The following is a 14,035-nucleotide window of genomic DNA, read 5'->3' on the forward strand; positions in this document are numbered from 1 at the left end:
CTGGCCGTGCCGGGGAGGTCGGAGTAGCTTTCTGCGGAACGATACGAGTCCTGCCTGGCTAATGGGAAATCCCTCTGCCCCAGAGCCCAGAGAGCACGTAGACATGAGATGCCTTTCTTGTGTCGCCTCTGCCATGCTGGGGTGGATCCTGTGCGTGTCTTCTCTGAAGCTCTGCTCAGGGCGGCCTTCAGCACCACATCCCCCGTCCTGCCATGGACGGGCTGAAATTGAGTGCCTCTCTGCTACCTTCTGGATGTCATCTCCCTTCCCCTCCCCTTTGCTTCCGACACAGCGGCAGGATGCTGGCTCATCTCCCTACCATTTCTCCTTTATAGTACTTTTTTGCAGATAATTGGAAATGGAGGAATCATTTCCATAACATCCTCTGCCAACACACAGGGAAAAAAACGTTTTCTTCAACAATTATATCCTTAGTAAGGTGGAAGGAAGAACCCTGTGCTTTTAAAAACAAAACAGAGCAATCCCCAGTCTTGCTTGCCTTAGTTCTCTCCCCAACAGAAAATGCACCGTTAATAAGCTGGTTGGTGCAATGGTTGATGGGATGATGCTTTGCTTAGATCTGAGAAGGTTATAGGGAGAAGGCAGAACATTTGATGCATTCCACACATTTACCGACCTCAAGGCCCAGTGGAGCAAACACCAGATAGCCAAGGAAAACAGCAGGAGTACTTAAACCTCTCAAACCACAGCACAGAGGGATTATCACACCAAACTTTGGTTAAAGTTCAAATAGCAAAGAGGATCACTGGCTTCCTAGGAACTTACGCTCCTACTGTTTGTCTGACATGAGCTGGTCCAAGACATAATCACTTCTCAAAGTTGACTTAGTCATCAGGAGCTCTATCCTTGGGGCTCAGGCTTTCCAAAGCCTTCAGTGCTAAACCAAGAATGTTATGCCCAAGCTTAAGCATATGTATCAGGGAAAGAGAGGTTGTATTTGGGCTTCTTGGTCTGTATGTCTGCAAGGTGCCTAACCACAATATAAATATCTGGGGTTTTGCACCATGCATAAGTGAGTGCCGGGGAGGCTGGCACTCACACTCTGTACGTTGGAATAGGATAAAGTCACAAGGAAAGGCTGCAAGCCATGCCCTCTCTGGGAGCCCAGCACCAGGTAAGACTGCAGGCTTTGACTGTTATTCGTGATCTTATTTTGACTTCTATTTGGGATTTCACTTCACTTCCCGTTAAGTATTTGGCTCCGGGAGCTGGGACATCTCATCTTTCACCTTGAAACTCTCTGTTCCTTCTAGTTGTTGAGCCATCTGAGAATTGCAGCTCCTAAAAGTTTGGAAACTGGAAGGTTTTTAAAAAAAAGTCAAAAATGGTATTGTCTTAATTCACAGAGGAGACAGATTGTAACTCACATTTTTGAATGCTGTGGTTAAGTGTTCAGCTCATTTCTCCCGTAAGCTAAAATTTTATTTGTTTTGCCCTATGAGGTATTTGCCTAAGGACTTTCTTCTATTCCCAGGTTAGCAGTAACACCTGCGGAGAGAGACTAATTGCTTCTTAAAAAATAGACTCAGATCCGGGCAGCGCAGCAGATGTGCACCCAGCAGCCTGCCACTGAGGATCAGAGGGGCTTTTTGGACGAGTTATTCCTCCTCAGGGAACGGTCCCACACCACACTCTTTCAACCCAGGTACCAACTTTCCAGAAATGGGGAAGTCTGGGTTCCAGATTGAGCTGCGAGAGCGGAACAGCGGTTTCCAGATGGGTGTCCATGCCCCTCCTTGAACAAAACCAAGGGTCAGTCCAGGCCATCGAGACACCAGGTTCCTTCCTTGCTGCTCTCTGTGCCCCGTGGAGGCTCCTGTGGTGCCTGAGGGGGATGTGATCAGCCTCGTTCGTGGGCTGCACGTGGGACCTGTCTGCGGAGGCTGCTGGATGGGAGAGCGGCAAGAGGTGCACCGCTGGGCCAGGCCTTCCCCTGGCAAGTGCTGTTGGTTTTTTTCCCTTGACCTTTTTTGAAATGCACGCCCATACTTCAGGACCTTCAAGGGCTGCTTCTCTAATCTCCCCAGAAGGATTATTGCTGCTGGAAATCATGAGGATTTGGACTAGCTATCGGCTTTATCAGGAAAGCTCCTTTCCGGCCAAGCTAGCAAGAGCTTTGCTAAGCGGGAATCTTGGGTCGAAGCTCCTCTTCTCATGTTTCACAGATGGCCTCAATGAATGATTTACTAGGAGAGTAAAAGATTAGCCAGATTCCTCCAACTGTATCTCGAGTCGTATAAAGCACTGGGTTTTATTGGGGCCTAGGCAATTCCTAATTCTTTAGCCACATTAGACTGTTTTACAATGACTAATTGCCCTGCACTCCCTTCCCTGAGAATCAGGTGTCTCCTGGGGAGGAGCCCACGTTCCTCGCACGAGCCTCTCCAGTGCCTTTGAAACAGTCATGCTAGTGACGGCTTCTCCATGTGTTCAGGTGACCACAGGATGTTATGTCTCTAATTGTTTTTTATTGGAGAGGTTAATATGCTTCTGGGAGGAGGACGGTAAAGGAAACACTGAAAATATGCAATGAGGTGTTTCTGTAAAATTATCAAATGCTCTGCAGAATCCTCCTACGGAGAAGAGCCATTGCTGGAGAATTCATGCGAACCCTAGTTTGTATAGGACAAAACCTCTTGCTTTCATGTTTCAGCCAGTCTGCAGGGCTGGGGTGAGCAGTTCTGGGGGAAGGGAGATTACCCCGTGTTTGCCTGTTACGGAGTTTCTCATGTTTTTCTCTTTGACATTTGGCAGCCATAACTCTGTGTCCGATTCTCTATGGCAATTCCTACTGAGTTTGGCTGTTTTAAAGGACTGCAGTACTGATTTAGACATCCAAATTGGAAAAGCAGGGTTTAAAGTGGACCTATTTTTTCCTTTAGAAAGAGGCTTGTTAAAGATCTCTGTTAAATTATTTACCAGTGGTCCTGCAAGATCAACAGATCTTTCCATTTAACCGCTTATATGGCTTCCATCATGTTTTTTTTCTCCTCTCCCTCGTAAAGAAATCAGTCATAGAACTGTAAATAAGGCTGCACCGTGACGGGACACAACACGAAACTTAGCTCTTCTGCTTCTCATATCCAGAAGATACTTCTGCAAATCTACTAATGTGTCGTGTATATTTTATAGTTAGTCCCTTTGTGCATAGCTGTCACGTCACCCAAGTCTGGCTGCCCACCGAGTCTGCCGACAGAAAGTGCACTTTGCTTCTTGCAGTCGTTCTGCTGGTTCGTCTCCTGTGAGGTCTTCGGGGCCGCAGGGAAGCTCGCCCCAGTCCCCCCCCCAGTCCCCTTTGCTGCCCACCGGCGCTGGCAGCCCCCCGCCCCGGCCGGGACCGCTGGAGGGCTGGCTCGGGCGGCTCTCCTCTTCCTAGAGCTGCGCGATGCGCACACGCCGTGCAGTGTAAAGCACCGTGGGCATGTGCTGAGCTAATGTAAACAGCCTTTGGTTTATAGCGGTTAGAGATGAGAGCTGTGAGAGTCGCTGGGGGAATCAACCCTAGCAGAAATGTTTAAAATACTTGGGTTTTAGCCAAGAGGCTGAGAAGAGAGAGTTTGCATCTTGCGTTGTTTCTGCTGCGATCTCCTCCCGTGCAGCGCTAAAAGCTACGTGTGGAAGAAGGAGAAACAGCCCTGCCGGGCTTGTCGCGAGCTGTCAGAAGAGGTCCAAGGTGCTCTCTGCCTGCCCCAGAAGCACGGGGATAATAAAATTTGCGACGCTTCTGATTTTTGCCCCACCATTTACCTGCATAAATCGCAGCTGGACCTATTCCTTGGCCCTCCCTTTCGGCTGGAGCTGTCGCGTAGGGCGAGGGGAGCAGCCCCTGGGGCCCCCTCGGTACACGCTCCCCCGCCGCAGCCATCCCCGGGGGCACGGGGGCTGCCGTACGGATCGCATGGCAGTGCCGCGATGGAAGTAGGCGAGCGGGAAGCTGCTGCCCGGGGCGCACGAGTGACCTGCAGAGAGCTGCCGCCAGCGCGGGGCCATGGTTGAAAGACTCCCAACAGCAGCTCTACTGCCAGCAGCTCTGCTTAAACCGGAGGCTTCGCACCATCCATCTCCCAAGCGGGGAGCTCCTGGGTCCCTTTAGCAGCTTTGCTTTGCCATCCTGAGAGCCAGGAGCCTTTTCAGTCCCGCTTTTAAATCAGAAGCTGACCCACGCAGTCGCTTATGGGCCTTGCAAGCTGAGCGGGGCCACGCGAGGGAGTGCGCTTGGTTTACCAGCTCAAAGCTTGGTCCAGCCACCAGTGACAGGACCTGCAGCAGCTCTGGACGGACCCAGGGTCAGAGCTAACGAAAACAAAAAGGCTTGATCAAATGCACTCTGCCAGTGCTGGTGGATGGCCAGGAGAGCAGCAAGAGCACATCTGGGCGAGCTGGCAACAGCACTCTGCGACTTCTGTATACGTAAAAAAGCTGCTAAATCAGGACTGGGTTCACCAGACACCAAATTGCTGAAGCATTCGTTTCTGCCTGAGACCACACGGCGTTACCCTAAACCTGCTCCTGGGAAATGGGACCTGCCACGTGTCTGGGCGGGGAGCCGGACTCGGAGAAGGTGGTGGCAGGTTTGCTGCTGGCCACAGCTGGGCCTAGAGAGCTGTGCAAAGCACAGGAATGCAACTCTGTCCTCTTCTCAGCAAAGGCAGAAACAAAACGTGTGTGTCCCGTGACACAGCATACTCTATTATTAGTCATGTATATCATAAATGAACTGTGTACTAACATCTGTTATATGGGCAATTTTCAAAGCGTATCAGTTAGCAGAACAGATCCTGCATCATTTATCCTGAAATGAATACAACCCTTCCCCAAAGCAACTGATGTGTGCAACCAGAATATCATGGCTATTGATTTCTAAACATTGGTTTAAAAGCAAATATAATCCTTTGATATTAAAAAAAAAAACAACCCACATAGTATTCGTCAAGCCTATGTTTACAAGGATGACTTCCAATCTCAGAGGATTACTCACCATGGCAATTTTTGAGGACATGAAGCCCCCATGCAGACTTTATTGATACGTTGGAAGCCCAAGGGGGATCCCTGGGATTGCCTCAATGTGGTCTCCCATCAGTAGCCATCAAAGGCCTGGGAGCACCTTCTAGCCCGACTGAGAGCACCCAGCCTTGCCCAGCAAGTCATCGCCAAAGCCACTGTCTCCACTTCCAAGCAGACAAGACCATTGATCAGGACCATGGGTCTGAAAATGGACCATCAAAAGATGGAGCGATTTACAGGAAGAATTCAGAGTCATGAGAAGACACATGAAAGTCAAATTTCTTGATTTTTGAATATCACTCTCTTGTTTTTAGGCATACTAGCCTTTTCCTAGATGCACGGAATTGGTGCCTGGGATCGTGACATCTTGTTCGGACAAGGCGTTGGGCCGTGCTTCCCGTTTTTCGCTGCACATCCCTTCGTGTCTGCTTGTTTGGAAGGTCGTGTTGGCAAGGATGGGGTAGCTGTGCAATACACTGCTACAAAACATTCCTATCGCAGTGTTGTCTTGTTTTCTATTCCGCTCTTCCTAGAGTGTTTTTGCTGGTGGAGCAGTGGATCTGCTTCCGCAGAAAGTCCCATCCATTGCGTGGCTGCTTCCACCTACGCACAGAGACTAGGAGTAACCCCTCTCTAGACACAAACAGGAGGAAAAAAGTCATGGGCTAAAAAGGAAATGAAATTGCTAATGAATTAATGCTTGATCCTCACCACAGCTATTCCTACAGCGCGCAGCAGCCCTGGCTCGCTGGCCGGCGCAGGGTGATTGCGCTGGATCCCAATCCCAGCATCACGGAAAGGCAAAGATATGAAAGGAAACAGCCATGATCCTTGTTGGAGCATTTGTTCCAGTTCTCCCCCTTAGATGTATCCCAACATAAACAGCCTTTCATATCACTTTACAAAGCGACTGCTAAGTGGGACCAAGGAGAAGGTAGTCTGTAATGTAATAATTTCTGTTCAGTCTTTTCTCTTTACTTTTCTGCCTGGTCGCAGAAAGGAAATCTGGCTAGTTGTTAATTTGAAAGCATTTGCAGAGGTGATGGCATAATAGATATGAAAGTATGTTTGGCTCTGGCAGCTACTAATATATCGAGACTTTCAGATGAAAAAAATGCGGGCTGCCTGTAAAGGCTTCCCGTTTGTCATGGACAGCCCACAACAGCGTGGGACAGCTGTTTGCCTCCGGTCTGCGTCTCAGCTGTAAGGAAGCAGAACAGACACGTGCTGTGTTGTGCAAAGCCTGTAACCCAAGAGACAGGTAAATCACTCTTTATAAGGAAAAAACATCACAGAGAATTAACATTTTCTATAAAAGATACTTTTCAGGTTTTGCTCACCATCCTACATAGCTTAATCAAAAATACGGATTAAGAATGCAGAAATTGTGGTCTTTTATATTCCAGCGCTCTAGTAAGTTCCCCGGGTGGTGGATCTGGTGCTGTCGTAAGCGTGGCTGCGTACCTGCGGGGTCTGTTTTGGCAAGGAGAGCTCCCCATGAGAGGCTGGGTACAGAGTCTTTACACTCCTCAAGCCACTCTTTGCTTTGCCTCGTTCCCCGTATCAGGGAATTTGGTGAGTCTTCAGTTGAAAATCAGAATGAAAAAAGTCTAGGGCTAAGGCTAGACACATCCGTGGTCAGAAGAGCAGCCTCTGGTGAAGGCAAGCCAAGGACAGACCCCACCACAGATGCAGAGGAGCTCCTGAATGAGGCTGCAAGGAGAGCCAGGGAGGAAGGCAAAAATCTGAGCAGGGACCCAAAATGTGATGCAAGGTTGTGCAAGCCTCACACGACAGCACCTGGCAGCGAAGCAGCCCAAAAACCCGCAGGATGAATAATTTCTGGAGTATGTTATTGTTTTGGCCAGGTTTCATGGGGAGAAGGGTCTGGGGTCTTTTTCTTGAGGACAATCGGGAATGAACCACTTCAGTGTCTCCTGGTAGCGATGGCTCTTCACCCTCCTTGATCACCGCTCGGATGAGATGAATCTATGCAGCACAAAGATAAAGCGGGGCAGCCCCGGCAGTGAAGGACGAGGTGGGAGATATGACGGGGGCAGAGGAGCCCTCCCACCTTCCAGCTGAGCGCAGATCATCCCGCATGGCCAAGCTGGCACAGTTCGGCCATCCCAGCTCCGCTGGGAATGCTGGCCCCAGCCCCGCATTTGACTGCAAACACGTGCTCCTGATCCACTGCAACGAGAAGCGAAATGCTCTGCTAAAACGATGGATTTACCAAAACCACCGCTGAAGGCCATTTACTCCCAGCTGGTACTGGCTTTCCGATGCTGGGATTGCATTACTTTGCTGCTCCCAAACTGGGCACAATACTTCAGCTTCTAGTGTTAGAGGGGGGAAGTGTTACATTTTTTGTACTTCTGTGCAAGCCTAGCATGTGGAAGGTTTTCCGAGGAAACCTGATAATTGGTTTATTGCCCGTTCTTCCCTTGCGTTAATGAAAAGGCAGATGGATTTTGCAGGGCCCTGCAAATATTCACTTGATACCTCTGTCAAGGCTTCCGACACGACGCTGAGGCTGCACGTGTCCAGGTCGCTTGGGAGGCCATCATGCAAAGGCCTTAAATCAAAGCAGAGGTGCTGTCATCATGTTACCGCGAGCTTTTTGTAGAACAGTTTCAGGACGAATACTCGTCCCCGAGCTCCCCATCAGCCTCCCTGTTGGTGCACTTCAGTGATGCCCCTTTTGGTCCATTCTGCGCTGGGAAATTTTGCACCAAGCCCCCACCATGCTGCACCACACTGGTACGCTGCAAAGGCAGAGCCCATCTGCGTGAATGAGTTATCGCCAATTCGAATTTCCCTAGCTTAGCAAGCCCTAAGATTTCCTCCTCTCCTCCTCTCTTCTCCTTGTTTTTTGGTTATAGCTTCAAACGAGTAAGACAGCAAACCTTGTAAATAAGGGGCGACAAAATATGCAAATAAAATGGCAAGATTAGCTGAGCTGTCGGCTGTGCAGGCATAGGAAAGTGAAAGAATATCGAAGTAAGCTTTCAAAACTTTGTTTCTTTGCCAGAGCTCGAACTCCAGACGCTAATTTAGCTGTACTAGCAGTGCAGTTAAGTGCGTTCCTCCGTTAAGCGATATATTCCCTACAGGCCGGCTCTTGAGCAGCTGTTAGCTACAGGCTTTCCGCAGTCTGAGGTCTCTGGGTCAGAAACGCTGTATCTTCCGCCACCCTATCTCCCTGAACAGCTCCATGCATGGGTAATCTGTCTTCTGGCAAGGTAAATTCCAGTTTTCAGAGCACTGGAGCTCAATGCCTGTTTGCAATAGCGAGGCTGAGATCAACTCAACAGCTTACTGCTCCTGCCAGAGGTAGCCATCGTGCCTAGGCTGGAGGCTCAGCGCTGCTCGCTGTCACGCCAGGCACACGTTTTAGCTGAAAATAAGGCAGACTTTGCTGCAAGGAGCTATGCTTGGCTGCTGCATGCTCGCCACAAGCTGCCTAAACCACTGCTCCCGTGCATTTAAACACAGGCATCTTATTTTCTTTAAAGTGGTGCGAGGTCTTCCTTTCCAGCATCGTCAGGCGTGATTCACGCAAGCGAAATCTGTGGCCTGCAGAGCGCACGGGGCAGCCGAGACACCGGGGCTGACGGAAGTCGTGTGTCAGGACAATCTTCAGACAATCTGCAGAGAGAGATTACTTTTAATGTAAAAGTTATTGTCTCAGGCAAGCTTCATCTCACCAGTGCACAGTTTGAGAATGCTTTAAATCAAGTCTGGAGGCTAAAAGTGTGTTAGTCATTGCCCATACAGTTTAGGGGAAGCAGGGCCCTCTGCAGTTATTGTTAGCATCCAGCATCTGGTTTATGTTTATAATGATTTATTCAATGATGGGAGGCAGGTAAGGAACCATCATGGAAGACAAACTAGACAAGATTGGGATTTTCAAAGCTCTGAAGCCATTGTTAAATCAAAGTTGCCTGACTTCAAAAAGCACACATAACTTGATTAGGTTCCTTAAACAATGTACAATGCTCACAAAGTTGGCAGATACTGTTACAGGCAGAGCTGGTAGCACAGCCGGCTACGGAGGTTGCTTGACCCTTCTAACTGCAAGATCCTGTTCTTTTGTCAGGACTCTGGCTTTTTCTTTTTTTGAGAAAATTTCAGCCAAGTAGTTCAACTGCCAGCAAGAGCCAGCATAGAGAAGAATACGTTGTTTTTTCAGTGCTAGAATAATTCAGGAAATCCTTTCTTTGGAAAGATCTAATGCTTCCATACTTTGAAGCGAGGACTCGAAATCCAATGGGGGAAGATAGGCTTTGTGCTAAGGACGGGCGCGTTGCCATTGCCATAAGGATCTGACCACGGTCGTTTCAGTTTTACGAGCCTTTGAGAAAGCCTAGTTTGTGTATGTGCAGTAGAGCTTTGCAAGAGCTTAGCCGAGATTAGAGGAGAGGCTCTGCTCGAGTCTGCCGGTGCCTGGCCCTCGCTGGCCGGCACGAGGGCTGGAGCCGGCCGTCGAGCCCCTCGCGGGAGGGGGAGCGGGGGGAGCCTGGGCACCGTGGAGGTGCCCGGGAGGGAAATCGTAATTCTGCCTGCAGAGAAGCTTCGGAGCATGCGGAGCGTGGACACCTGAGGAGGGGTTTTTCCAGTCCCTAAGCCTGAGCGGCGAAGATTTTCCCAGATGAAGACGACTTTTGTAGGACAAGAAAAGAATTCATCTCCCATGCCCACCCCCTCCTCTCCCGCGAGACCCCTGGTGCATTTGCTGCCGCCGGTTACAGGGCGAAGGGAGGACGGAGCTGCGTGAGAGCCCCCAGGCCCGGGGCCGCTCGTGCCCGTCGTGCACCCGTCGACAGGACTCTGCTCCAAAAAAGCTAAAACGTCCTGGGTCAAATCCTTCTGCTGGCCATCAGTTCTTCTCCAGGCACAGCTGCTGCTGGTAGGTGACAATCCTGGGCTCAGCGGGTGGCAGGTAAAAGCTGTTTCTGGAGATCCCAAACTCTTCCTCCAGCTAAGCGTAAGTTGGTTCGTGTTTCCTGCGGGATGGAAACGAGTCCGTGCACCTATCACTACATACAACCAGGGTTTCACTGCTTCCGTTTTATGTCTTTCCTCTCTCCGAAACACGCCTTGACCCAAGGGGACGACCCGGCGGCGCTTTACCAGCCTGGCGAGGAAGGAGCTCAACGCAACGTCCTGCATTTCGGGGCAAAAGACCGCTCGCGGAGAGCCTCGCCAAGCTCTGCTGCAGGGGCGGCGGAGGCCGAGCGCCGGGGCCGCCGGGCTCGCGGGGGGCGGCCGCGTGGGAACGGCTCGCCGCGCGGCCCCGAGACGCTGGGGAGACGCCAGCAGCCGCGTCCCAGCCCTCCATCCGCCCAGCCCAGCTCGAGCAGGGCCGCTTGGCCAGACGACAGGCCTGGCTTTCTCTCCAAAAGTGGACGGGCGCCAAAGGGGATTTTTAATTTCCAGATGCTTTTAAAATAAAAATAAAGCCTGCGCTGTAAACTGGCTTTGAATGGACGCGTCTCCTGCAGCCAAATAGCTGACTGATACGGGCGAGATGACTGGGCAATAAAAGCTTTCATTGCAATCTGGTTCCCGGCGAGCGCGGCGCCGCGCGAGGCCGCCCGGCCGCCCGGCTCCCCTCCGCGCAGCCCGCCCTCCCCGCGGCACGGCCGCCGGCACGCTCCGGGAGCCCCCGGCTCCAGAGAAAGCTCTCTGCACAGTTGGCAACTTTTTTTTTCCTTTCTGCCTGCTTTCTCCCTGCCACGGCTGTGCAAAAGGCTCCCGAGAGCCGGCAGTGCTGGTGGCACCGTGGAGCCCCTCTTCCCTGCCTCTGGCCTGGCCCCCTCCCTGCCCGTCGCTCCGGGCCAGCCGACGCCATCTCTCTAAGCCGGCGGCAGCCATGCGGGGACCCTGCCATCCGGACAGGGACACAGGGATGTCCTGTCTCGGCCGGGTCAGCGCTGCACCTTGGGGGATGCCGGCTCAAAAGCGGAGCCAAGGGGAGGAAAAAAAGCCGCCCTGTCTGTTGAGCAACATGTCCAAGAGGAGGAAAGATAAACACAGGGAAAGCTGCGATGCGTGGGAACTTTTCTGGATTCTTGAAAGATGCCAGCGTCCCTAAAAGCCACTCGGGTTTGCAGAAATACTTCGGAAACGGCATAAACTTTTCATGGAGTAAGGTGTCAGGGAGTGAGCTGGCCGGAGACGGCCCCAGGGGTTTCCAAAGGGCACGGTCCTGCCCACGGGGAGACAGGGAAACTGAGGCACGGGGCCGCCCCGGCCCTCGGGGGACGGGGACCCGGGAAGGCCTCTCGCTCCCAGGCACCGCTGGCCTGACACGAACGGATGACTCTTCCTAAAATATGGCAACGACTATTAAAAGTAGTACTGCTACAAGGCAAGAAGCTGGGAAAACGGACTAGACGGGACTATTTTTAGCAGCGGTGGCATCTGGACAGCATGAGAATTGCTTTGCACAAATTTAGTACAGCTGATGCTTGAACAAAACGTTTGCTGGATTAGCTGAATCCAAACGGAGCCGATACCTAGAGAAGCGGCACGAAGCGCTAGCTTCAGCACGGGCAAGGAAAACGCGCAGGCAAGGCCCCCTTGCAGCCCTATAAACCAGCAATACTCTTCGCCCGGCAGCAAGAGAGAAAAACAGCCCAAGATGGATGCAAAGCAACATTGATATTTTGCCTAATTTTGCATTTTGGCAGCCCCGGTGCCTGGTGCCGGGCAGAGCCATCGTGGGGCTCTTCCTCCCTGTACGCCGGCCCCGGAGCTGCCTGCAAAGCCAGCCCTCGTCACCCCAGCACTCATTACCCTGCCTCCCGCAATTAGGCACCAGGGAGGCGGGCTGAGATTTTGCAAGCAGCAGTTCAGGTGTTTCCGACCTCGCAGGCACTCGTCCTCGAAACCCTACCTGGCTGCAAAGAAGGGGCTCGTGCCACTGCCGAAGCCCGACCCTGCAGCCCGAGCCCCCGGCGGCACCCCGGGGCAGGGACCGCCGCTCGCTGGGGACGGGGCCTCGCTGCCACCAAACATCACTGCCGGTGGGGGGAAAGGAAAAAGCTTGTTGCTGGCTCGAGAAAAATAAATCCTTGAGCCTTCGCCAGACGTGTGCAGTCGCGCCACCGCCTTATGAAGGAGAAACACCCGTTGCGAGTGTGAAATTAAAGTCTCCCACCCACTCCTTGGGAAGGACATGCCTGTCACAGCCAAGTGGCCTCTGCTTGCTCGGGGAAGCGTGTGCTTATCTCTTCAGTCTGCAATTTACTTCTTCAGGTTAATGCACCGAATTGGCTGGCTACCAAGCGCACAGGCAAGTCTCCGCTTTCGCGGGACTGTCCTGAACCACACGGAGTTTTTGCTGCTTGTTTGTTTTCTGAAACCGAGAGGAGGGTTTTTATCTCCGTTGTAAAGCAGAGTTTAGGGGGTTTTTGCAGATGCGAGGCCGTTCTGATCTGCGAGCCTGCTCCGAGCTCGGGGAGGGCCAGTAAACCAGCCCCGGTGGAGATGGAGCAAGCAAAACCAGACGGCGCAAGGGAGGCGAGGGGGGGGGGTTCTAGTCCTATACGAAGGCACAAAAGCAAAGCATGGCGAGTTCAGGATCAGCTCAGCCGGGGTGTTCACTTCTGCGTGCCCCACCAGGCACTGGGTCCCCAGCCCTCGCGGTGCTCTGGGTGCAGGGTTTGTCTGCCCGCAGATTTCCATCGGCTTGAATATCCGGATGCAGCTTCATGGGCAGACGTGACCATGTTGATATCAAGTAGAGTTTTTTGGTAACTTAGCTAAAACCCACTCCCAAACAATTTAAATTAGACATATTCCGGTTTAGCTTAAGACTCAGCAGTGCCCATGTAGTTTTTTGTCCCACTTTAAATACCACATCTTTAGTTTAACCAGTGAAACCCTAGATGTGTCCTTAGAGTCATATTTCTGTGCGAAAACACGCATTGAGTCTAAACCACACTCCTCTGATGAGCAGCTGATTTTCATTATTATTTTGTTAAATTTGTTGAAGCCTCCTTTTGCCAGGATTTTGCATGGAAGGAAAGATGTTCTGGTTATGTAGGTGGTCGGTGGAAATACTAAGGACAATTCACTCCTATTTGCATTACCAAAACTGCGGTCCCACAGTGACGGAAAGGAGCACCGTGGGAACGAATGGGTTTAAGAAGGGAATACGTGTCTGCGGGCAGTTTTTGTTCACAGTGTGCACTGGGGTGGCAAACGCGTCTCCCCAGGTGCATCTCTACCCCCAGAGGTACTTGCAGAGCCCTTAATAAAATTAAAAGCAGCCAACCGAGCATCAGTGAGGTATGTTAGTGGGCGAGAGAAGCGGTCAGGAGTCGCTTGGTGTCCCTGGCCTAGAGAAAGCAAATATCGCCTTGGTTTGCGGGGCGGCTGGCTCGTGTCATCACGCTACCGGCATTTCAGGCCCACATCGAGATTAGCCCAGGCTAAATACTGGAAAAATGCAATCACCAATTATTATGCAATGAAAACCAAAATGCCAAGCTTTGCAAAGAACCTCATTCACAGCAAATTATACCAGCAGCTGCAATTCAGGCTGTTTCAATCTGAAAGCCGTTTCTATCAAAATCCCCGGCAATATTCAGCCCCGCTTGTTGCCCAAGAGCAAGAAAGCCTCGGTCACTGCCGGCCGCACCACCAGCATGCCGCTCCGAGCATCCCGGCGCTCCCATTCCCACGGCACCGCGGGACGCCCCTGCTGCCTCCCACACGGGGACAGTCCCTCATGGTGGCTGCGACGCAGCAAAAGACAGCAGAAAATGTGAAAAATGCCAGCTACGCTTGCTTTCCTGTGTAAACGGAGCGGCTCCGTGAGATGGGCCCCAGCGATTCCCCCCGCAGCGGCACCAGAGGCGACTGTGCAAACTCCCCGGCGTGGTTTAATCCCTTTTCGGGAGCGACGAACACCTCCGTTATTCCCGTCCAACCTCCGCAGACGTCCTGCCATGCAACTGCGCTAACCCTGCAGTGGGAAAGAGAACTGCGCCTAAAA

The sequence above is a fragment of the Dromaius novaehollandiae genome, chromosome 11 (assembly GCF_036370855.1).
Source record: "Dromaius novaehollandiae isolate bDroNov1 chromosome 11, bDroNov1.hap1, whole genome shotgun sequence".
NCBI classification, from domain to species: Eukaryota; Metazoa; Chordata; class Aves; order Casuariiformes; family Dromaiidae; genus Dromaius; species Dromaius novaehollandiae.